Below are 26301 nucleotides of genomic sequence, written 5' to 3'. Positions count from 1 at the left end.
AAGGTGCGGCTCTCCATGAGCGATGTAGGCAGCCATATATCAGCACCCTAACCACCAGAGATAAATGTCATAACTCCAGCCCCTGCCCATAAATACAGGGCTGCAGGATAAACCTGAAACGGCCTACGGTGTCCACGAGAGACAGGATTTAGTGGGCTTCCCAATGTGCTCATGTGCTGAAAAGTGCTTTAAGGAGGGAGTTAAATAGGTACATTATGCAAGCTCATGGCCCCCAAATAAATAAGGCCTGCACACTCATAGTGTGGCTACCACCCACACAGGGAGGTTGTGTGTGGCCTGCACAGCAGCAGATAGGAGAGATTCTTCCAGCGCTGTCATTCTGGAGTGTCTCTTCAGCTTAGAGCCAGCTAGGCTGGTGGGAGACAGGGAGATTGGATGCTGTGGAGCACCCACTCCAGAACATTTGCGTCTTCACTCACCACTGGCTCTCTACCCAGATCTGACCAGGCCCAATCCTGCATGTTTATGCAGCATCTGTTTGGATCACACCTGGTGGTCACTCCTAATTCTGTGCTGAAGGGTGATGGGTAGTTCCCATAGGTACTTGGGGGAACCATGCAGTACTAGGGTCAGTCAGGGCTCCCACATGCAAAGCATGTGCTCAACCCATTGAGTTCTCTCTCTTGCCTGTAATTCTGAGTCTCCTGTGTGGGCTGTTCCCCCAAAGCTCCTGAACCAGCAACTGGTGTATCTTTAAATCAATGAAGTACTCTAGCTCCCTGGAGAGGGGTCTATTAAGTATCAATCATGTGCATTATTTTATAATATAATTACCATGGCAATTAATCCATAAGAAGCATTGCTCTCCAGAGGTGCCAACGCAAAGTATGGTCAGGTGGCTGGTCTCTTAAGTTTGTAGAGGAATAGAGATAGGGCTGAAGACGTGAGATATGAAAGGATGATGAGGTGAGTCTTCCCAAAGATGAGATCTCTCCATTCCGAGCATCCACAGATCAAAAGAGTCTACTAGCAGGGGCTAGAAGCACAGAACACAGTTGCCCACTTTCAAGCAATGTATGTGTGCTGGGCATGTGCATGCTAGGTGTATGTGTGATGGAGGCAACTGAAACTATGATTTCCACCAATGAGATCTTTAGCACAGTATCTCAAAAAAAAAAAACAAAAAACAAAAAACAATCCAGAAACACAGGGTGTCTGGTCTTGCTCACTGCTATGCCATAGAATACAGTGTATATTCGATCAATATTTGCCAAATACAGGGAGGGAGGAAGGTGGACTAGGCTCCTGCCATGAGGGCACTCGACCAGCTGCTCTCTGTACCTCCCAGTCTGCTACTATCAGCCAATCAGTCTTTGTCCATTATATCAACAGATTCTTCAAAGACAATCTAATTTCCAAAACCTATTGCTTGTCAGTTTCTAGATACCACCCTACAGTAATCTCATGAAAATCCCTTACAGTTTCTTTCCTTTTCCTCTCCCCTTACCTTTGATGGAGAAGGCATAGAGAAAGGTTAAGGTAACAGAAGCACAGGGAATGGACAGGGAGGGCAATGAGAACTGCCAAATGGATAAGGAGTCTTTGAGTAAATGGAAATGAACAAGATATATTTTCCAATCTCTTCAAATTTCAGAGAGAGGATTCATGGATGGAAAAAGGGAAATTATTTTATTGATTAAAAGTATATTTAGGGGCCCGGAGAGATAGTACAGCGGTGTTTGCCTTGCAAGCAGCCGATCCAGGACCAAAGGTGGTTGGTTCGAATCCCGGAGTCCCATATGGTCCCCCGAGCCTGCCAGGATCTATTTCTGAGCAGACAGCCAGGAGTAACCCCTGAGCACAGCCGGGTGTGGCCCAAAAACCAAAAAAAAAAAAAAAAAAGTATTTTAGAGGGGCCGAAGAGATAGCATGGAGGTAAGGCATTTGCCTTGCATGCAGAAGGATGGTGATTCAAGTCCCGGCATTCCAAAAGGTCCCCCGAGCCTGCCAGGAGCAATTTCTGAGTGTAGAGCCAGGAATAACCCTGAGCACTGCCAGGTGTGACCCCCAAAAAACAAATAAAATAAAATAAAATAAAAAGTATATTTAGAAGTTTTTCTTGTGATTTCTTTAGAGTCTTCCCTAAATACAGTCAAATATGAAAAAGACCACATAAAATAGAAGCACTCTCTCTCTTTCTCTCTCTCTCCCTTCCTCCCTCCCTACTCCCCATCCCCACTTCCCAAGCCAGTGGTGCTCAGGGTTAACTCAGCACTCAGGGACCATTCCTGAAGGGCTTGGTTGACAATATGTGGTTCAGGGGATCAAACCTGGGTTGGCACATGTGAGTCACATGCCCTACTCCCTTATACTGTCAGTCTGGTTCTGAAATGTTCACTTTCTGTCTGAAGTAAAGGAAATTCAATTTAGGGACAGGAAATGAGAAGAAAGTGGGAAAAAGACAGAGGATAAGTTCAAGGGAAGGGAGAATGTTCTAGCATGTTCCAATCTTTGCTCTGGCCCAAGAGAGTCAAGCACCAGAGCACAGATACTATGAGCTGTCAGCTTTTCTTACTTGTATACAGTAACCCACACACAGAACTAAGTTAAGATACTTTGATGAAGATGTTTTACAGGCATCTACATAAATAAAAATGTTCTCATTAATTACTGACATCAAAATATTGGGTATCTGACACTTTCCATTTTGATAAGCAACCCCGGAAAAAAAACAACAGAGTTGTTGTAGATTGTCATGTCAAAAATGAGTTACAAGCACAGAAAGCTCAAATAAAGAGCCATAAAATATAATATAGCTGCTTTCGTTGGAAGCTGATGGAGCTACTCAAGAATCTCCAGAGGCTGCTAAGGCTATGGGAGTCTGAAAAAAAAAAAATCAGGTAAGCTCTGGGTTCTTAATTTTTAGCCTAGAGCTAACAGTTTCTCAATGAAGTTTGCTTTCTCCTTTTCCCTGAACTTGTTGCAGCAATTTGTATCTATGTGCTTACTCTTTGGAAATCAGTGATTCTATCTGTTTATGTACAGTTCTGGTTCCTGAAGGTAGAATAAAACTTTCAAGAGACTCTTCAAAGTGCACGTTGGTGCCACTAATACAATTACAACAAAAATTCATGCATGCCACAAAACTGAGATTGGTGAGATGAAAATCTAAAGCTGTTCAACAACACACTTGCACACAGAAACCTTGAGATGCTCCCCTGATCCTACGTCTGCTGCAGGACTAGACATGAGGCTCTCGAGTGGATTCAGGTTCAGCCCAGAGCACACAAAGCCTCTGGGCTTAGAGTGCTTGGGGCTGTGCTGTGCACCAGGGAAGCCACAGAGAACACCATACAAAGACTGAGGAGTTGAGAGGCCTTTGGAGAAGGCCTGTTTGGTAAGGAATAAAGGAGACTCTGGGAACATTCAGAGATGTCAGGAGGAGGTAAAATTCCTCTGAAAAAAACTGCAGTAAACTAATAGGTGAACGGCACATGGCCACTGCCTGCTTCAACGTGGACTTCCCATCACACAGTCCTCTCTCTGTTCAAGCAGCCTTTCCAGTATATGACCCCTCCTGGGCCCCTCTGTGGAGGACCCAAACTCTTTTATAAGGCAAGGGGAGATGGCACTGGAAACAAGGGAGAGATCAGATTTGTGGGAAAGCTGCTGATCTCAGGAACAGTTCAATCAATTTGGCCTCTATATCCACCTTCCATTTCCAATTCTCATATACTGCTCCAAATAAATGAGCTTTACTCCAGAGTAAAGGAGCTCCCTGTTAGATGTAGACTTTCCCTACACTAGTAGCTTGTATCAAAGATTTGATGGTAGCCACCTGAGCTACTGCAAAGTCTAGGGGGGAGCCCTCATTCAAAACAGGTTAGTTGCTCACATGAAGAACCTGACAACAGGGATGAAGGCAGGAAACACATACTACACGTAGCTCCACAGATGGCCCCAGATCTCTAAACAACCAGGGTCAAGGGGGTAGAAAGGATGGTACGCTACTAAGAGCTCCCATACCTTGAGTTTTATAGATGAAAGATAAAAATGTACCACAGTGTTACAACATCCTATGGCTGATGTGACACTTCCTGGTGACAGCACTCAAGTGAACAGGATTCAAATCCCACATCAAATTTGGGGAGATAGCACAATGGGGAGGGTGCCAGCCTTGCACATGGCTGATCCAGGTTTGATCCCCACCACCACATATGTTCTCTAGAGTCCTACCAGGATAATCCCAGAGTTCAAAGGAAGGAGTAAGCCCTGAGCACTGCCACCTGTGGCCCCTAAACAAACCAACCAAACAAAAAGTATAAGCTCAAAAAGATCATGTAATATTCCTGCTGTCACTGGACTAGCAGAAATCCCATCCACAGACACACTTAGATATTACAGATGGTCCAGTCACACTTTGTAGATGGGAAGAGTTTTATCTGGCTAATAAGTGAGGAAACTGAAATGCCAACACTAGTTAGAGTCAGGCTCCAAAATCTGTTCTCATAGTCATGAAAGTTCTGAAAATATAATGGATAGCTCAGATTCCCCAAGTCTTATAAAAGAAGAGAACAAGAAGCAAAGAAGATGGAAGAAGGTCCAGGCCATTTCTCTACCAGTATGGTCCACCAATCAGCAGCTTTGATGTTTTCTGGAAACTAATTGGGAATGCATCATCTCTGTTCCAACCTATACAGCACACAAGTCACAGACATCAAAGAGCCAGGAGGATAAGTGGAAGTGCAAGGGAAACTTGGTGGCAATTCTATAACTATCCAGTTCACATTGGGACCCAGTTTCTTTTTTTTTTTTTGGGGGGGGGTGTCCCAGCTTTCCAACTCCACTGCCAGTATAGGTAAGAAAAGGAAGGAAAAGGCAGGGGAGGACAAGTAAGTACTATCTTCTAGTTATCATATAAGCAGGCCACCATAGGACCAAGAGAAAGAGAAAGGAAAGTGATTCAACACTGGATAGAGTGGGTGATCAGCACCTGGGCTGAAAGAAGCACACATTCCCTCTTTGGAGGCCCTAAACCACACTTCAAGAGGAACTTGAGCTAAGTTTAGGATGAAACTTTCCCTCTCAGAAGAAATGCAGAACAAGAGAAGGCCAAGTAAGCTCCTTGAGTAAGGGTTGTGTTTAGAAATTCAAGATACCCTTCTGAAGCCAGAGTGATAGTATAGTGGGTAGGGCATTTGCCTTTCATGCAGCTGACCCATTCTATTCCTGGCACTCCATATGGTCTCCTGACTACTTCCAGAATTAATTACGGAGTACAGAGCCAAGAGTAACCCCCGAACACTGCTGGGTGTGGCCTCCAAAGAAAACAAAACAAAAAGATCCACTCTTAGGCAGAAGCTGTATGAGGAAAAGCCTTTCTGTCCCAAGAACACAAAGGCTGGAGTAATTTTGTTGCTCAGTGTGAGTGTGAAAGTCAGAGCTGGAAATAAACTTGTACCAAGCAGTACAGTGCTCATCTCTAGCCACACATGATGAGTTTCAAACCTACCTCTTCTGAGCTGGGCTAATCTTTAATCTTTCATTAAAGACTGCCTTTAGTAAAAGGCAATCTTTGGGTGAAATAGGAATTTAAACTGTTTTTGAAACTTGAGGCAAATGAAGGTCAAGCTATCTTATTTCCTCCTTAAGGATTTACTTGGGGTGCACCCCACCTGCTTCCCATGGGGTTGCACTAGGCTCTGGGAAGTCAGCCTTCAAAGTGATTCGAGAGAGAAAGGCTTCCTATCTTCTCATCCCTCCCCCTATCAGATCTCTTCACATCCACATTGTTTGAGTAAAATGAGTCAGGGAATGCAAAAAGTTAAGGTTCTCATAGCAACTGTGAACAATCCCACACCATACACAGCAGTATCAGCAACTACTAATTGGGCTGTTTCTAAAGGTGAACCCTTAATATACCTCATGTGCAAAGTGGGCGAAGCAGCATTCTAAAGGCATCTAAAATGTATGTGTTTTTCAGTGTGTGTATTTAAATCTGCAGCTCTTAAGAGTGGACTCATGAGCAAGAAAAAGAAATCCAGGATAAAATCCAGTTCAGCACAGTAAACTATAATCTCACCAAGAGAATCAGGAACATAACTGTTGCACCCTGCAGAGCAGCCCATCCTACACAGGCATCTGAGAGACGTTTGAGCAAAGGGGGCACCCCAAACATGCAGCTTGCCGCCCAACAAGCAATAGGGCTGTTCAGCACAGCTTCGAGATTTTTCTTTGGTGCTATCCCAGAGGCCCAGGGTACTCATCTCATTAGGTCCCTAATTGCTCTTCTGCACTGGATCAATGGCATTAGTATTAGCCCTTGGCCAGCTCACCTTTGAGCTTTCAAACTGAGCTCTCATCCAATTAGAATGTATCTGATGAACTGAGAGAAGACACCAACTGTCTTCTAAGCTGTCATCTACTACTCATACGTATCCCATTTATGTCAGGGTTAAAATTCAATCAACTCAATTTACTGACCAGCTGACTTGATTTCAAACTCAAAATGAAAGAGTAAAGGAAAGAGTTCATAAGATTTGGCAAGAAAGAATGTCAGCTACTATTTAATACAGGATAAGGCCACATCCCATATCCATCTGCTCATGATCAGTTATCATGAGCAGAGAGGTGCCTTATGTAATCCATAAACAGGCCTTCAACAAGGCCAGAGTATAAGCTGATCAGGATAAGAAGCAAGGTCCTCTAATTCTGTGAACTTTGTACACCCTCTGTTTGGGAGGGTACATGAACTCTGTGGGGGAGAGAGCATCAACAGTCTTTTGCAATATTTCAGATTCATCAAGGGAACCAATGATTGAGGAGCAGAGTCGAGTGAAGTTGGAAGTGAACCAAATCAGTGAGGACAGGCATACATACCAACCTGTATTTCATTTCAATGAAAATTTAGAAAGACATCCGTCAGGAAGCGGATACAGAAGAGCAAATGTGAGATCACAAGAATATGCAAAGTTGAAAGGAAAATTATGTTTTCAAAGACTCGGCCATGAAAATGAGGCGGGCAGCTGGTGCCCTGAAGAGAAGTGGGCATGCTTTTCAGCTGTATACTGGGAAGTACCAGTTTGCAGAGGGCAGCAGGTTTGAATTCCATTAATAGGCAGACTTTCTCAAAAAATAAGTGATATTTTCCAGTCAGCTTTACAAATCAGAAACAAATATGCTTGGAGGTGTTGCTCCAAGAATCACTTTGCCTGAGTTCCAGTCAATTATTTACTGACTTCTGAAATGAAATCAGATTTTAGGGGGTTGAAGCAATAGCACAGAAGGTAAGGCTCTAGATGTGGCTGACCCAGGTTTTATCAGGTCAGTTCAATACCTGACACTGCATATGATCCTCAGAGCACTGCCATCAGTGATTCCTGAATGCAGAGCTAGGAATAACAACCCGTGAGCATTGCTGAGTATGTACCCCCAAACCAAAAAACAAACCATACACATTTTACCATCTCAGATGACAAGCTTGAACCTGTGCTAGGATATGCACCTTGTTATTCCTTCCATACAGAACTACAAATGCTCTTAAGGAAGAATTACTGCTAGTAAGCCATACCAGTGCCCCAAACTTGTTAAAATGAGTCCCTGGTCTGCTGCTCAGGCCTGGAAGGTGAAGAGAAGACTTGTAGAGCTGGGGCCCGACTGGGATGCACAAGTGCTTCTGCTTAACATCCAACAGGCAATGTGCTTGCCACCAGGGAATGTGGGTAGTGGCCAACCTGGTTTCTATTCTAAAATGTGTTCAGTGTAGGATGGCAAAATTGTGTTATGCTGTTCACAGATGTGAGGCAATCTGGCAAAAATACGTGATCCTAAATTTATGCCGATAGCAAATGAGGCAATGTTATCTATTCAATAAAGGTAGACAAAAGATCTTGGTAGTATTCTGGTAACCATTCTATAAACTTGATATGACAGCAACATCAAACATTAAAATAATAATATTTTTGGAAGGATTTGGGGCCATACTTAATGGTGCTCAGGGTTCATTCCTGGCAGTGCTCTGGGGATCATATGCAGTGTCAGGTATTGAATTGGGGTCTGCAATGTGCAAGGCAAGTGCCTTAACTATCTTGCTCTCTCCAGCTCTGAAAGGTTAAAGTAACTATCCATTTTTTTAAAAAATAATTTAATTTTGCTGAAGCCAAAATGTGACACATTTTAAGATATTTGTAATCCCCAGGACCATATTCTCCATAGAAAGTGCATCAGATAAGGCCCAGGGGATCTGGTAGAGGAAAGCCTTTTGTTAGCCTGCCACTAACATGTAACACCCCATTTTAGTGTTTTTGTTTTAGTCCTGGAGATACCTTGAATGGTACTCAGGGTTTAATCCTGGTTCTGTGCTCAGGATCACCCCTGGCATGACTTGTGGGACCATATATAGTGCTGGAGATCGAACCTGAACCAGTCACATGTAAGGCAAGCACCCTAACCCCCTTAGTGTTTCAGATGTCTAATTTCTCGACATTCTGCTAAGGAAGTTAGTCAGCTTAACCCCTTCATCGTCAAATTAGAAACGAGGGGTTCCTTGGGGATCAGCAATATTCTGTCCCTCTAACCTGTTCTCTCCAAGCTATACTTAAGTATCACCAGGACTAGGCAACTTGCTAGGCCTTTTATTAGTAAAGGAGCTGAATAATTTATAAGGGTTGCACTGGGCCCATTAGAAGTGCCAGAGCAGTAATAACTGGCTTAGGACTTTGCTTACTCAGGGCTAAAGTTTAATTTGTACATAAATGCCCCAGCTCATAAACCCATCCCGCAGGTCTGACCTGGTCTCTCCTCCACAATCACATGTCCTCGCCATGCTTCTTTCCCAGATGTGCTCCTGCTGGTGTCATCTCTGGGGAAAAAGAGCAAATCCAATACCCCTAAAGGAGTCAACTCATACCCATGTGACCACATTGCCTCAACACAGCCATCAAAACAGTTCCCTTTGGGAGCTTTGGTTTCATCACAGCCAGAGAAAGGCAGTACAGGGCTGAGGCCCAGCCATAATAGAGCCCCAATGGGGTCAGTGACAGTGGGGAAGGCAGAAGAAAGAGAAGAGGAAGGCAGTGGGAACTAAATGTCTGCTTGGTGTCCAGCCAGGCAATGCTGAATGGAACAGAAGGTCAGAGCAAGAGAAAGCACAAATGAGAAAAAAACTGCTAAGCCTCTGTTTTCTCATCTGTGAAATGGGGTTAGTAATGGTATTCGCCTAATAGGACTGTGGAAAGGATTAAATGAGTTAATCCACAGTCTATAATTAAATGTGCATTAAGTAAAAGTCATTGTTATTAGAGATTCAGACCTGGAATAAACCCGAGAGAAACTCAATACAACCTGCTTTTGCTCTATGAAAAAAGCCCAGGCTCCAGAGAGGCCAGGTGACATGCACAGGGTTATGTGCCTTTGGGGACAGTTCTAAACCTCCCACACAAACATCCAGTTTGGGGTTCTGCTGGCACTGCAGGGATGCTGTGGCACCAGCCTAAATTCTCTTTAGAAGTGATGTGGTGACTGTTTTCTGAATGTAAAAACAAGAGAAATGTTAACCTCAAAACGCTGGTGGCTCATCTGTTCCTCCAGTGACAGAGCTCACGTGGGGTCAGGCTAGAATGGGCTATGATCCAGGCTCTGGAGATATCAGGAAGACGGGGCACTTGGCCTGCCAACTCTGTGTGTTTCCATGATGTAGGGAATCAATTAAAAAAAACAAAAACCAAAAAGGAAAATGAACAAATAAAGCAGATCATCTCTGAGAGTGGCAAGTCATGGAGGCTGGGATAAGGGGGGCGGCAATCTCGTAACAGAGGCTGTTCGTGCCAGTTTCTGGAGTTCGTTCTCCAGTAAGATGGTGTAGCAGTGCTCGTTTCAGCATATGCATACATGAATATGCATGACTCTATGTGATAAGAAGAAATTATACAAAGTAGCATCACCCTCTGAAAATTTCACTCTTGGGTAATCACCAGAAATAAACACACTAACCAGTAATGACTTTATCCGACTAGGCCCTTCTCCTTGGTGGTGCCTTCCAGGTTGTTTGGATACCCAAACAACTATACTGTGAGGACAAGGAAAAGGGCATGAGTATGTGTGTGAGTGTGTGAGTGAGTGTGTGTGTGTGTGTGTGTGTGTGTGTGTGTGTGTGTGTGTCTCATGTCATTCTCATTCAGGTGAAGGTCACACCTCTTCCCTCTTGAGGTTAAATTTTTTGCCCCAGCATCTGTGCTATGCACTACAGAATTCCTGCCCCAAAAACTGGCTCATGGGATCAAAGGGCTATTATGGCTGTCTTGGTTTAGGCCAGAGGATAGGCCTGCAGTGGAGGCAGGCCACTCAGCCCTCCATTGAACCATCCTCCTCCACAACGAGGCCATTGAGCAAACCCCACAATGGTGGGCTGGGAAGCAAAGGCCAAAGGAGAGCATAGAGTCCCCGCGCACAGATGCAGGCATTCATCACCAGGCAAGTGCCAATATCTGGGAACAGCAATCTCAATTTCTGCAAATCCTCCAACGTGCAACAGCTGCTAGTGACTCTGGTGGGCGGCTCTGCTGCTTACTCGAGGTTCCAATCCCAAACCCTGGCCTGGAGCCAGGCCCCCATTACTTAGGTTAGAGACACACTGGCTGTAGAGAGCAGCGACAATGGACTTCACAGCTTATAAAGCAGCTTACAAAGGGCTCCCGTGTATTTCAAAAAGCACTTCAGAGAGCTGGTGAGAGAGACTATCTGCACAAATGCATTCAAGCAGTTTATTTCGAACCCACTTAATTCAAGGTTTGACAGAAGCCTGTGAGGTAATACGAAAAGGTGCAAAGACTCGTGAGGGGGCCGCTTGGGCCTGTGACTGTGGAAACCATGTCCATCCTACACCAGCTTTGGGATGGGGAGCAAGTAGCAGGCAGTCGCCCTTCACTGGGGTAACAAATGTGATGAAAAAGGAGATAGCCCGACTCTTTAGTGAGGTGTCTGTCATAACCACTTCTATGGGTGTGGTTAAGTGGCATGTACAAATGTTTCCAAACAAACATGCTGAATGCCACCTAGATGACTGCCAGCATCCCCTGCTCACACATGTCAGCTGGCAGATGCTGCTACTGGCCGTTCCTCTCCAGCTCTCAGGGAATGCATTTGCATACACACACACCCCATCCCTGCTCCAGGCAGCTAGGCTTGCCTGGTGAGGCCCAGCTCAGGATCCAGAGATTAGCCCTGCCAGTGAAAGACACACAGATGCCAAAAAGATAAAGACTGAGTGAGAGAAGTATAATACCTGTTTCAAAAACAGGCAGGAGTTGGGGGCATTGGTGGTGGGGAGATTGCACTGGTAAAGGGGAAGTATTCCTTTGTATAGCTGAAACCCAACTACAAACATGTTCATAGTTTTGAAAAATAAAGTATAAAAAAAAAAAAGACTCGAAGGCGCTTAGGTGCAAAGGTTCATTCGTGGAGCCTGGAGATCAGGGAAGTTGTTCAAGAGAGTCCTAGAGGGACCACCTCTATAGAGAAAATCCACTGCCAGGTCAATGTGCTTGACCTATCTTGTCTTGCTCAGAAGTAGACTTCTCAAAAGTAATTTCGGAGTGTCTCTGCTGTTGGAAGAGGTGAGGCGGTGGCAAACCTGGAGGCTGACTGTTTCATGCAAGGGTGCGGGTCCTGTCTTGGAGATCCTGGTGTGGTTTTCTGGGGTTAACTCTGAATTAGCAAGTTTCAGGGTAAGAAATTCCTTATCAGAATAATTAAGGAGGGGCCGGCGCAGTGGCACTAGAGGTAAGGTGTCTGCCTTGCCAGTGCTAGCCTAGGACGGACAGTGGTTCGATCCCCCGGCGTCTCATATGGTCCCCCAAGCCAGGAGCGACTTCTGAGCGCATAGCCAGCAGTAACCCCTGAGCGTCACCGGTTGTGGCCCAAAAACCAAAAAAAAAAAAAAAAAAGAAAAAGAAAAGAATAATTAAGGAAACATTCTCAGTCGTGAACCTCCAATGAGAGCATCCTTTATTCCAGGAGTGAGCGAATAGAAGGAACACTTGAAAAGTTTGTGACAACAAGTTGGGGGAGCTGGATTGTTCATACCCACTGCAATTTTTTGCCTGTTTGTGTCTCCAGAATGTATATTTGGTTCTAGGGTTACTTTCATAAATATTTGGCAGTAAGGGTATTTTTTGTGTTTTTTTTTTTTTTTGGTTTTGGGGTCACATCTGGCAGTGTTCAGGGGTTACTCCTGGCTCTCTGCTCTGAAATCACTCCTGGCAGGCACAGGGGACCATATGGGATGCCGGGATTCGAAACACCATCCTTCTGTATGCAAGGCAAACACCCTATCCCCATGCTATCTCTCCGGCCCCAGTAAAGTTTTTTGTTTGATATAGTTGAGGGTTGGGTTATACTCAATCAGGAGTGACTCCTGGTTCTGTGACTTAGGAGGTCACACCTGCTGGTACCCTAGGGATACTGGGGATTGAACTTAATCCCTCCCAACAGTACTGCATGCTTTAGGCCCTGTGAACCATCTCCTCGTGATATGTCTAAAGGGCCAGAATTCACTGAGATAAAGCAACAAGGAGACAGCTTGGAAAATCACAATTTGACCCCACAGAGGCAAGAATGCAACACTTCTCCCCAAGAGCTCTGCTTTTTGTCCCCATTTGTTGCCAGAAGCCAACCTACCAACCTAGTTCCCTTTTTGATGGGGCTTTTCCATTTGTTTATGATGGGTGTGAGTGTGACAATCATCATGTCACCACCTGCAGAGACCAATAGGTCCTTCTCAAGAACTAGATACATCCTGATTTCAGAAGCTAAGATGCTAACTTGACACTTTGCACTGAAACACTGAGCTACGTACTATACTGTGACACAATCTAAATGCTCCTTATCAAAATTAACCTCCTTGAAGCTTATTTTACTCTTCAGCCATCCCCCTCCATGCCACAGGGCTAAGCAGAAATAGGTGCTCATAAATAACCAGAGAGTAAGGGAATGTGAGGATAGACACAAATAAGAAGTACCTGTTGCTATGTCTCCCTCTCTTCCTCCCCTACTCCCGCCAGGAGAGAATGGACCCCTTTAGTCGAAACAGAGAGGAATGTTTACCAGGAGTATCACGTGACCAGGATGGCCAGGCTATGCAATATGCCTATTTTGATCGGAGGGGTTGGTCTGTCGTTAGCACTTTCCAATCAAAAGCACTCACAATTAGAACTCAACTTGAGGGAAAATGGGAGGGGGAAATCCTGTCAAACAATGAGAATCAAGAGTAAAAAAGAAACAGCAGTTTGCAGCAAAAGAGACAAAAATACATCAGGGCCCAAGAAGAGTTATTTCTGCCTTCCTTGCACATACAACATCATTCATGAAGAAGGCAATGGCACAAATATAGCATAAATGTCGTCTGCTCTAGCTGGTAATTTAAAATGCAAATGCTAATGAGTGAACAAGCGTATCAGTGGAGTTAATAACCACATGCCTAGCACAGGGGCTGCATCCAAAACACACAGAGAGATGAGACAGACACCATGTTCCAATTTAAAAATAAAAACACCCAAATTAACCCTAGAAAAATCACTCACAGATGTACCAGCCAAGGAAAAGAGGCACACAAGGGCATGGAGATGGGACCTTTTCCACCTATTGTTGACTAGTTACTGGAATATCTGTGTGCCTAGAGGGAAGGTAAGTGCAGAGTTTCTAGGTTTACTTAGTTTGGGGACAGAAAATGAGGAGAGGAAGGAGGAACTAGAAGGTATCCAGAAAGTTTCAACAGTTTACCCAAAGTCCATTCAGAAAAGAAGCCAACTCTAGAGAGATGGTATGTGGAGAAATCAGGCCACTGACAGAGAGGCAGAGATACCTTTATTAAACCATAGCCAAGGGTGGTTTGAAAAGAACCCCCAGCTTACACAGTCTGGACTAGTGGACAATTCAAATGAATTCTAATGAACACCAAGAGGAGGCAGCTGTGACTCAGACATTTTTTTTTAATAGAAAAGGCTAGTCCGGGGCCCGGAGAGATAGCACAGTGGCGTTTGCCTTGCAAGCAGCCGGTCCAGGACTTAAGGTGGTTGGTTTGAATCCCGATGTCTCATATGGTCCCCCGTGCCTGCCAGGAGCTATTTCTGAGCAGACAGCCAGGAGTAACTCCTGAGCACCGCCGGGTATGGCCCAAAAACCAAAAAAAAAAAAAAAGGCTAGTCCGAAAAAAAAAATAAAGAAAAGGCTAGTCCGTGAATTATTCTTGCTCACACAGGGCCAAGCCAGCTGACTTCACTAGTATCTGGATTCTGAGAACTTGTCACAGGTCTCCATGCATTGGGTGTGAGCAATATTAAGTTACTAGTGATCCTATGCAAGTACTGGGATGAAAATCTAGGGTGACCAGCTGAGGCCACAGGGGAGTATGATTATATTGATGGTTCAATGTTCTAATATCCTAGCCATTTGTTTCAATGTTCCCAGACTTGCAAATTAACTAGGAGTTTGCAGAGGCATCGGGTAAACTTGCTGGAAGAAATCCACAGTAAGCAACATTCTAGTGCTTGGGGCAATGATGAGGAACTGCTTTTTATTTAAGAGGGCACACCTGGTCGTCTTGGGGGACCATGTGGGATGCTGGGGATAGAACCGGAATTGATCGCATGCAAGGCAAATACCCTACATGCTGCATAATCACTTAGACTCCAAGAATTACTTTTTTTTTTGACAATCTTTCCCAAATAATTTTATTTTATTTTTTAAATTACTATATTTATTTAAGCACCATGACTATAAACATGGTTGTAGTTGGGTTTCAATCATAAAAAAGTATAGCCCCGTTCACCAGTGCAAACTTCCCACCACCAATGCCCTTCATCTCACTCCTTCCCCCACCCCTTGCTGTCTTCCAGACAGGCATTCTATTTCTCTCACTCACTACCATTGTCATGATAGTTGTTGGTATAGATACTTCTCTAACTGCCATCAATCTTTGTGTTAAGCTTCATATCATGGGCTGCTCCTTTCAAACCTCATCTCTATTGTCGCTGGTATTACCATGCTATCTTTTATTTTCCAAGAATTACTTTAAAACCAATTTTGTAACAGTGTGAAAGATGGTTCTCAGAGCAACTAGGAATATGTCTCCTGGCCACTGCATCATCACATGGTCTGTCCTTACCAGATTTTGAAGCACTTCCCATCTTTTCACATTCCATACTTTCCTCTCAAAAAAAAAAAAAAAAAAAAAAGGTCTTGCCATTTTCCACTATTAACTTGGCAGACAGAAACGCCCACAGGGTGTGGGTAGTGATGGGAAGCCTAGAGCTGAACGATACAATGTTGCTTGCCACCGTTTTGACTAAATTGTTGCTAGGAAATGCCAAAAGGTTGGCAAGGTGGCGCTGAAAGCCCCATACTGATACATATTTTCCTGGAAAAGTCACAAAAACGAAATTAGAACCAAAGCATCTGGGCACTAGTGGAGACAGGTGCTAGTACTAGAAACCCTCTGACAGAGAGCATCCCTCAAATTTCTGTAAGCTTCCCATCCCCTCCCCCTGCTAAGGTGGCAGGCAATCTGGAATGCTAATAGAAAGGACCTTGAAGTGGGAAGGGTTGGGGAGAAGATGCAAAGAAAGAACTGGATGAGCTTCCAGGTCTCACTTGTATCGCTCTACTGACTTTTACTGATTCAGCACAGATCAGGCCAGGTTCCTATGGAAGGTATTCGATATTTCATCTATATTAAAAATCAAACAGAAGAATACAAATCCAAAGAAGAGCGAAGCCCCTCTTCAAATACAAGTATTCTTTCTTTTTTTGCAGTAGTGGGGACTGAGTGCAGGGCCTCACATGCAAAGCCTGTGGTTTTACCTCTGCGTTACCACCTCAGCCTCATAGATTCTCTTCACTTACCTGTCCATCCAGAGGCAATTAATGAATCTATCATAGAACAGCTCTGGATAAATCAACGTCTTTGTTTCCTTGGCACTGAAAATCTAACTATGATGTGAGTGGGGCACTTGACTTAAACACTGCACCTTGCTCAGCAGCTAACTAGCTACATGTACGGACAATGAAACTACCACTAAGATTGTCTTGCCTTTGCAGTGTGAGTCCCCCAAAAGACTGGCATAAAACAGCCTCAGAGACACTGCTGATCTGTCACCTCTAGGTCCCAATAGCAGACCACAACAGGCAGGCCTGGCTGATGGAAATGACTAATGAGAAGCAGGAAAAAAAAATTCATCTCTCCATGTTTAGCTTTAAGGTCTGTGACTGCCATTAAACTGTGCTGAACAAATCATACTTTTATTGATGACCTTATTTATTACTCTGTCTCAATCAAAAAAATATTTGACATGGCACCTGAACAAATTGAAAGCTTGCCTCTTTTACTCCTAAAAAGCTCTATTATGTTGACTACCAGTCTCAGGCAATAATTTTACTTTTTTGGGGTGGGTTTATGTGTGTGCTCCCAAACATCGCCCAGGGGATCCAAAAGCCTATCCCGGCAATTCTCGAACAACTAGGCCAGAAAGTTCCATGAGTGGGCCCAGCAATGAGGCAAAACTTGGGTCAAGCTGTGCTGAGGTCCTTGTTTCTACAAGCCTGGTGCGTCCCTGCGCTTCTTAGGTAATAGTAATTTTAGGTCTTCTATGATAATGGTCAATCTTCTCAGGTCCATCTACAATTGACTGGTACCCTCTTTTGTTTTCTGGTAAGAGCTACACCCAGTGGTGCTCAGGGATCACTCCTGACAGCGCTATGGATCAAACTGGAGTTGACCATGTACAAGCCAAGGGTCTTTTTATATCCTGCACTCTCTCTCTAGCCCCAGCTGATATCCTTCCAAGGACAGTCTCCAGATGAAACAGTGTCCTCCTCGCTTGCAATTAGTGGGCAAAGCCAGTCTTTCTAACTCACCCTCTCAGTCCAGTACTTACATCCAGGTCAAGATACCATTAGCTTTTCCCATTATACCACAAAATTTAGCCATGGTTTTTTGTTTTTATGTTGTGCTTATATATTGAGGTTCTCAAGAACTATTCCAGGGTTTGTGCTCAGAAATGGCTCTCTGGCGGTGCTCACAAGACCATAGTATGCAGTACTGGATATTTGAATTAGGGTTGGGGCTGCACACAAGGCAAGTACCTTAATCCCTGGCCCAATCACTTTGGGCCAACTATTAGTGTTTATTATAAAAAAAAAAAATCACAATTATTGGGACTGAAGCAGTGGTAGGGCATTTGCCTTGCATGCGGCTGACCTAGGACAGACTGCAATTCGATTCCCCAGCATACCATATGCTCCCCCAAGCCAGGAGCACTTTCTGAGCACATAGCCTGGAATGACCCAGAGCATCACCAGATGTGGTCCCAAAACAAACAACAACAACAACAACAAAAATCACAAATATTTTCACACACACACACACACACACACACACACACGCACACACACACACACACACACACACATATATATCTCAATATATCAGGGGTTAATCCTGGCTCTGCACTCAGAAATTACTCCTGGCAGGGATAGTTTATTATATATTATAATATTACACATTAAAATAAATACTAACGGGGCCGGAGAGATAGCACAGCGGCGTTTGCCTTGCAAGCAGCTGACCCAGGACCTAAGGTGGATGTTCGAATCCCGGCGTCCCATGTGGTCCCCAGTGCCTGTCAAGGGCTATTTCTGAGCAAATAGCCAGGAATAACCCCTGAGCACCACCAGGTGTGGCCCCAAAACAAAAAAACAAAACAAACAAAAAACCCACTAACAACTATTAGTGTTTATTATAAAATCACAATTATTTTTACTCATATATATATGGATTAATCCTCGCTCTGAACTCAGAAATTACTCCAGACAGGCTGGGGGAGGGGCATATGAGATGCCTGGACTGAACCAGAGTCAGCTGCATGCAAGGCAAACACCCTCCCTGCTGTGCTATTGTTCTGTCCCCCTCGTTTATATTTTCTTAAGATATGTTTCTCCTACTCCTAACCTCCTTAGAAATATCCTCACACACCCCCCCCCCCCCCGTCATGCCTCACATTTGTTAGCTTGGTAGACACAACTCCTTTACTTGAAGGCTGAAAGTCTATATTATGCATTTGTATATTCCTAGCATAGAGTCCAGTGAAAATAAAATAAGCTCTTAAATTAGCCTCATGAGTGAATGACCCACCAGTGCGATCAGGCTCATCTGGGGATGATTCATGATCTAAAGATGGGATATAATCAGGCTATAATCAGAGGCTTGCACTTTCATCCACGAGACCAATGTGTACGGGTGTGTCTGGATGCTAAGGGCAGAGCGGAGATGTGCGCATTGATACAAAGCAAAGAGAAAAATGACTGATGATTACGAGGCCTGTTTTTTCAGGCAACTCTTACTGAGAATGAAGGACACAGCAAAGTTGTTTTCCCAAAGTGGATGATATAATCCTTCAGAGGGTGCTAGGATGGTCAAGGTATAGAGAGAGGCAGCCTTGGGTGTATATAAGGGTGCTTTCTTCAAGAGACTAGATTTCCAAACGGTACTACATGATTTTTTATTCCCATAAAAGGGAGTGGTAGTCAAGGAAGCTTGGGGGGGGGGGGGTGTCTCAGGTCTATTATTTGTACCCAATCAGCCAAAAGATAATGTTCTAGGCCTACTTGATACTCAATTGTGAGTTCCTTAATTCATTGTTCTTTCCCCTACCTCACTCTTGGGATGGTGTTTTCTTATTTTTCTTGTGAAGCCAGGTAGATTTTTTTGTTGTTGTTGTTTTGGGGTCATACCTGGCAGCATTCAGGGGTTACTCCTGGTTCTACGCTCAGAAATCACTCCTGGCAAGCTCGGGGGACCATATGGGATGCTGGGATTCGAACCACCGTCCTTCTGCATGCAAGGCAAATGCTCTACCTCCATCTATCTCTCCGGTCCCAAAAGCCAGGTAGTTTTTATTGAAACTTGCTTCTCCAGAGTAGAAATAAGCAACCAAAGACACATAAAGAAAAGTAAGCAAGATATGTATTCAAGGGAGGACACAGGCTTGGAGAGCAGCCTTTACAGTTTTCAACCATCAGTCTACAGATCAGAAATAGTTTGTAGGTCTAGAAACATAGAAAAAACTGCTTTACACTTTGTCATAGTTCATATTTGCTCAAGCTTTTTCTATGACTATCTAAACTACTAGACTAAGAGTTATTAGATAAAGCAGAAATTATCTAATAATTATATGTATCCTCCATAATCTACCAGAGATGGCCTATATTGGGGTAGACTTGAAAAGATCTTGACCTGAATAAAATTGTCCCTACACCCGCCTATCATGCTAATAATTTTCTGTGCATGCCCCTAGGGCCTTCTGTCATGAACAGCTCTACACAAGCAGCTCTACGCCAGCTCCAAAGTCTCATGTCAAGCTGAGCATTTCCAGTAATGGGACCCAACTGAAAGCAAGTAGGCGGTGGAGATGGAATCAAACTGGGAAGTCCCCGGAGAAAGAATACCCCAGTTTACAAATATCCATTAAGTTGCAATTCAATTAAAGCATCTGAAAGGAATTCATAAGTATCAGCAGACCCTGTAATTGCTTAATTAAGGATAGAAGCCCAGCAAACACAACCACAATAACAGCCTGATTCATTAGCACCTCTGTGATAACGGAATGGGATTTCTCACTTAAACATACATTGACTTTAATTGTGTAATTCGGTTAGGCACTGGTAATCAATGGGGATCTACCATTCCTTGGGCCAGGAGATGGGGAGGATATTCCTGTTCACCTTCCCTCCCCTCTCTCATTTCAAGTTTTTGGTCGATTGAAACAGGCAGTTGATATTCCTATTAGGATTGGATAGAAGAAAAGACACTTAAAGAGAAAGGAGGAAATGAGGTAGTTTCTTCAAAGGGATTCAGGATGCAAGGAGGCAGAGCCAAACTCCTGAGCTGCCACTCACATACCTTCTGCCACCACTCACCAAACCCCAGCTACCCAAATCGGTTTCTTATATGGCCTCCCTTCTAACACAGCTTTGCTCAATAAAAACACACCATCAAGAAGAAAAACATTGCACATGGTTGACCCGGATTTGATGGCTGGCAGCCCATATGATCTTCATGAAGAATTAGCTTCCATGGGGGGGGGGGGAGTGGGGAGGAGAGGAGAGAGCGCGAGAGAGTGAGAAAGTGAGAGTGCGCATACGCGAAGAGAGGGAGGGAGAGAGAGAGGAGAGAGGAGAGAGGAGAGAGGAGAGAGGAGAGAGGAGAGAGGAGAGAGGAGAGAGAGGGAGAGGGAGAGGGAGAGGGAGAGGGAGAGGGAGAGGGAGAGGGAGAGGGAGAGGGAGAGGGAGAGGGAGAGGGGGAGAGAGAGAGAGAGAGAGAGAGAGAGAGAGAGAGGAGAGAGAGAGAGAGAGAGAGAGAGAGAGAGAGAGAGAGAGAGAGAAAGCGAGCACGAGCAGCAAGAGAGAAGACAAAGACAGAGACAGAGACAAGAGGGAGATATGGCTAAGGGTAGGCTTAATTTTAGCGTGATTCATGTGACTGGTTAAGTGATTAATTATAAGTCACAGGACCCTACCCTGCTCCCCCACCCCATCCCAAATTTCTCCAGATTTTGAAGAAGTTTGCACCTCCTCAAAAGGTGATGGCTGGTCCATGATGGCTGGTCCACTACCTCACCCTGCATCCACTTTGGTCCTTTTGCAAGTCCTTACACTGATTCCCATAAAGACAGAACTGCAAATATGTGGGTTCTTAGGATTAATTCCAAGGACACAAAAACTCCTATCATTATTTTTCTCTAAAAACTAATCACTAATCTCTTCTAATAATCCAGGCACTTGAAAAACAGGCCTTAAACTGATGTTTAGTTTACAGATAACTTCCTGAACTATACCTTTCCTCAATTATGATCCAGATGCCTCCCAGCTAAAGAAATTAAAACTAAAAATAAATGAACATCTTACTTTTTTTTTCTTTTGGGTTTTTGGTTCACACCTGGCAGCACTCAGGGGCTACTCCTGGCTCTACGCTCAAAAATTGCCCCCAGCAGGCTTGGAGGACCATATGGGATGCTGGGATGCCGGGATTCGAACCACCATCCTTCTGCGTGCAAGGCAAACGCCCTACTGCTGTGCTATCTCTCCGGTCCCACATTTTACTATTTTTATGTGCTGGGAAGACAGTTCAGATGCTTGAGCATGTATTATTGGCAGCCTGCACTGCTCGGCCTAAATAGCACTGCATACCTGGTCCTAGCATTGAGCATTGAATGATTGTTGGGGGAAGTGACCCCCACCCCTTCCCCATAAAAAAAGAAACATAAAAGCCACAGCAGCGAGACCAAACCCTTTAAACCTACTTGTGCCATTGACACAAATGTAGCCCAGATTACTAGTTTGTACCCAAATGCTTCCTGCTCTCTGGCCCTTTAGATAAGAAAGGAAGTGCAGAGCAGGAGAGATAGCACAGCTGTAGGGTGTTTGCCTAGCAAGCAGCAGACCCAGGACCAATAGTGATTAGAAACCCAGCATCCCCCCTTTCCTGCCAGGAGTGATTTCTGAGCAGAGAGCCCAGAGTAACCCTGAGTGCTGCCGGTTGTGCCCCCCTCCAAAAAAAGAAAGTGCAATGTGACATACATGAGGTAATGGACCTAAAAATAGGTTATGGGTGAAATACTTTTGGTTTCCACAGCAGAAATGTTGGGGAATCACTAAATGATCTTGTGTACTTTCGAGTACTCCCCTGTGAGCTTGGGACAGACTAACTGGACCTTCATGGGGAAGGAAGGAGAGGCAAAACAAGGGCCACTATGACAGGCGAGCCCCCCCCCCCCCAATAGTCTCGGTGCTCAGTAGCAGTTCACCCTGTGACCCAACCAATCCTATGGACTGTACTCACAGGACTAAAGGACAGAAGCTTCCAGGAGGCACTGACCTGTGAGCTACAGCTGCCTCTTCCCAGCCCCACCTGCTATCCCATCTGACCATGCAAGCATTCCACAGACAGGGGTGCAGGCACCGTGACAGATAGGCCAGCTGGCTTGGGCCAAATGATACTCCCTCTCAAGCTGTGGGACCGTCTGCCCCCCAAAAGGCCACATAAAAATGGAAAGTGCCCACCCTACCTTGCAGTCTAGAGGGTTCTCCAAAAGGTGGGGATGAATGAGAGCAGTGCTGGTGGGACTGACTGTCCCTGTGAAAATCACAAGCTGAGCTCCTTCCTGGCAGTAAGGGACAATGTTGCTAGCGATTTGCCACATTGATGTGTGAAGCACAGTAGTGCGAGGTGTACTTGAGGGTCACTGTCTGTACTCTCAGTTCTCAGCTGGCCTCACTGGACCACCAACTCTGCCTGCTGCAATCCCATTCCTCTTTGCCACTGTTCTTATTATTCATTTCCTCATAACATCCTTTCATAGTTTCTTGCTCTTCACAGTCAATGCATTTTTATGGTCCTTGTGGTATTTTCTCACCTGTCTTTCTACTAGCATCACTGGCCAAGAGAATTTTGTTGAGTTCTATATTCTAGAACAATTGGAAACAAGTCAATCAAATGGCTTTTGCAACACAGGGCACCTTCTGAAATGTCAAATGGAATTGCAATCACAAAAGTATTCAAGATGCTTTGAATATAAATAAATAAATATATCCTTGGAATATAAACTTAATCATTCAGGGTTCACATGTCTGGATTTCCCTCTTACTATATCTCCCTTTATTGGGTGAGGCTAGGAGACCTCGAGATAAGCCCAGCAGTGCTCAGGGGCTATCCCAAGTCTGCTCAGAGGATGATGTGGAGCTGCAGATGGAATCAGAATTGGCTGCATGCAAGACAAGGGCCTAACACCTCTTCTAACTCTCTGGCCTCTGAATGTGTTTCCATTCTATAAGCATTTTTAAATTCTGTTCCTAATTTACCTCACTTACTTCCACTAGACAGTCATCTGCCTTGAATGGAATCAACTCTAATGAACAGAACTGACAAAGTCATTCATAGTTTAATTCATAATTTAATTGTAAGTTTTATAAAATAACTTTATAGTTTTTCTTTTTTTTGGGGGGGGGGGAACCCTGACCTGATGGTGCTCAGGGTTTACTCCTGGTAGGCTCGGAGGACCAGATGAGATGCTAAGGATGGTTACCTGGGTTGGTCACAAGCAAGGCAATCGCCCCACTCAGGGCACTGATGCTGCAGCCCTCACATTTCCTTTTAAGCTACTTTATCTTTCAAGCAAAACCTGCCATTGCGGACTCTTCAAAATTTTAATTTCCGTTAGTTCCAGAAGAAGACTCTTGAGATTTCCCTTTTCATCTATTTACCATGTCTGTATGAATCCGTAGCCATCACCTCGCAGGCTAGAGTTTTCCAATGTGTTATTCTTCCTAAACGACCCTGAGATACTACCTTTACTCCTTTGTCTGGCTCCTCTGTTCCCCCCCCCCCCCAAAACACTCCCATGGATGGTTTGAGTGTTCTGTTCCTGACACATCAGAGCCAGTTCTAATGCCTGTTTTTATTTCATTGTTGCCCCAAACTTGTGAGATGCTTTACTATCTCTCCTAAACATCATTCCCACCCCAGACTCCCCAAATCTGTCCTTCCCTGAGTGACTGAGTCTTCTACCTGAAGACTTGAGCCAATCTCTTTTCTTTCTCAACTGCTAGATTCCTAGACTCTATACCTCTTGCCTGTTAACTGTTCTCTTAGTTCTCTATCCTACATCCATGAATAAACTTTTTAGCCCAGGATATGAATGTTATTTCTTGCCTGTGTATCTGCAGAAAGCGAGGGTTCCAGCCTGCATTTCTTTGGTCTTTACGCTCATCAACAGGCAAGGAGTCAGAACTGCCTGGACATACCTGGATCTAATAAAACTCTACACCTGGCTGGTCCAATGACAGTGGTTTATCAGAACTTATTAATGTTAGTATCACAAAAGTTGGTATATAACCCCCCCACTGCTCAATTTGACTGGCTTTAAAATAAATAAACAAATAAAACTACACCTATATGTGTCACCTCCACCAAGAACGCTTCCCTCACCTCTGCAGACTCCTATCTATTCTTCAAAACACTGCATAGCCATCGGATCAGCAAGGAGAAAGGACCTTTTTTCAGCAACTTTTATGTCTTGCAAGTATTTTTATCATTTAATTCAGTGTCCAGCCCAGTGGTTAGTTTTACTTGTTTGTTCTATCTCTAAAGCAGTGTTTTCTAGAGAGGGGAACAAGGCCTCAAGGGGGCACAGGGGACACATGAACCCAGATAGTACCTTATGGTGATTGGGAGGTAGACAGGGAGGGACCTCTATCTGGATGCATAAAGAAGACAGATTTCCAAGGTGCTGAGTAATTCTTTCTTTGAAGGGGGAGGGAGGCCAAGCAAGTGTGGGAACCTCTGCTCTCAAGCTTTCTAACACCTAGGATCATGTCCTGCCTGTGCTTATGATCTTTATAACAGGTTTCAGGATAACAGAGTTCCCTGCTGCATAGTCTCAAGAAAAAAGTTTCCTTTCAGTGACCTCATTCATAGTCGGAAGGAGGCTGGATCAGCTCCTTTACTTGATTTATTTCTATCGCTAATGGAATGGCTTTCTTGGAAATCACCTCCCCCCTCATTTTCTTTTATAGGTCTTCCCCAGCAATGCTTAGGGCTAACTCTGGCTTCAGTTGGTGCTCAGGGTATTATAGGGGGTGCCGGGCCTAGAACTATGGTGAATCAAATGAAGGCAAGTGCTTTATCCATTGTGTCATGTCTTCTGCCCTAAATGCTTTATCTGACAATCCTTCACAATAATTCTAGAAAAGGATTTTCTCCAGTTAAGTAGTATGTAAACTGAGAATCAAAGAAGTATTTTCCCAACAGTCACCTGTTTGAGAGTAGAGGCATGATTCAAATCAAAGTCCATTTTCTTTATGCCTTTCACTGTCCTAAATCCTTGCAGGTTTTTAGAGAAACCAGAAAAATGCATACAATAACCATGTACAGTATGGCAGGAGAAAAATGTAAAAGCTTACATTTTTATCATGTATTTGGTTCTGTAATCTATCTTTCTCAATGTAAGTTAACTCAGGCAATGCCTTTTAAATTGATAGGCTTAGAATAATGCCAGGTACACAGAGGAACTGGCTGATGCAGAGCCGAGTGATGAGAATGCTGCGTCTAGGCAAGTTCCAGCCAGAAGGTTCCTGCAGATCTCTGGCCAAGCGAGGTCTCAGCTCGGAGCCAGCTGGTGTAGGGAGTTGTGAGTTTAGAAGCCAGACTTCAGTGTTTTCTTCCCCCTATAGATCTGTGGCCAAATTTCCCAGAGAGAATAGACCTGTTTCTCTTTTTGCACCTCTGGGATAAAGCTCCCTGATGCCAAAAGGAGACTTTTGGAGGAGGGGAGGGGAGTGAAAGGGAGGGTTAGGGAGGGGAAAGAAGTAAAGGATGGATCGACTGAATTCCTCATATAGTCTGACAAGAATTTACTGCTGAGGAAATGCTTTAGAACTCTGACAAGGGCAGAACACCCCTCTCTCCCATATATGCACTGAAAAAAAGGCATAGCCCTCCAGGAAGGTGTGGGTTTGCTGTGTCCCTTCAGAAAGCCCAGTGAGTACTACAGTGAGCAGAACTCTCTCAGGAGTGCCTCCCTGAACAGGGACGGCACTGCAGCAGGAGTGCGCTATGCTCACATGTGCAGAGTGATTTTGTTCATAGAACAATCCATTTAGTTAAGGCCTGAGGGAGACCCTTATCGAGGGAGCCCCTTATCCAGAGAAGAAACTATCTGTGCCTTCCAGGAAAAGGAGGCTGAGGCCATCTGGCAGGGGATGGCAAGCAGGCCTCCCATGGCAAATTCTGCTCAAGAATTTAGCGGAAATGCTGAGGCAATAGGATGGCCACAGATGAAGTTGATCATGGGGAGAACACAATGGGCTCCAAGCTTAGTGACTTAATGTTTGTGTGTACAGGGCTGAGGTGTGCTGAAGGGAAATGACACTTTTGCTCAAAGAGCACAGTCTCTGAGAAGCACTGACTGAAAATAAATAACTTTATATTTGCCAGCGGGAAAGAAATGAAGCAGTTTGCTTCTTGAATGCATAAATGCAAACTGCTCCAAGAGTACAGTTTATACACAGCCTTTCTGGCTGGGGAGATACCAGAAATGAGGCCTAGACAGCAGCATATTCAGTTAACAGAGAAAGGGGGAAGGTTTGCCCGAGCGTGTCAACCTTGGTGCAACAAAGAAATACTACCAAGCAGGAGCCTGTGAAGGGCATGTCAAGTCTGGACTTTCATAAAGGATTTGGATCCTAATGACATCTGAAAAGAATAAAAGAGAGGCAAACAGTATTGCCTGAGGA

General features: G+C 44.5%; 1 protein-coding gene across 1 annotated transcript in view; it reads right to left on the bottom strand.

Annotated features, from left to right (window-relative positions):
- The window catches only part of SND1 (staphylococcal nuclease and tudor domain containing 1), a 531547-nt gene that overhangs the window by 117916 nt on the left and 387330 nt on the right, over nt 1–26301 (bottom strand). The window lies entirely within an intron of this gene.

Source organism: Suncus etruscus, chromosome 1, assembly GCF_024139225.1.
Source record: "Suncus etruscus isolate mSunEtr1 chromosome 1, mSunEtr1.pri.cur, whole genome shotgun sequence".
NCBI lineage: Eukaryota > Metazoa > Chordata > Mammalia > Eulipotyphla > Soricidae > Suncus > Suncus etruscus.
Note: the sequence above shows the minus strand (reverse complement) of the source record. Positions and strands in the feature narration are given on the sequence as shown.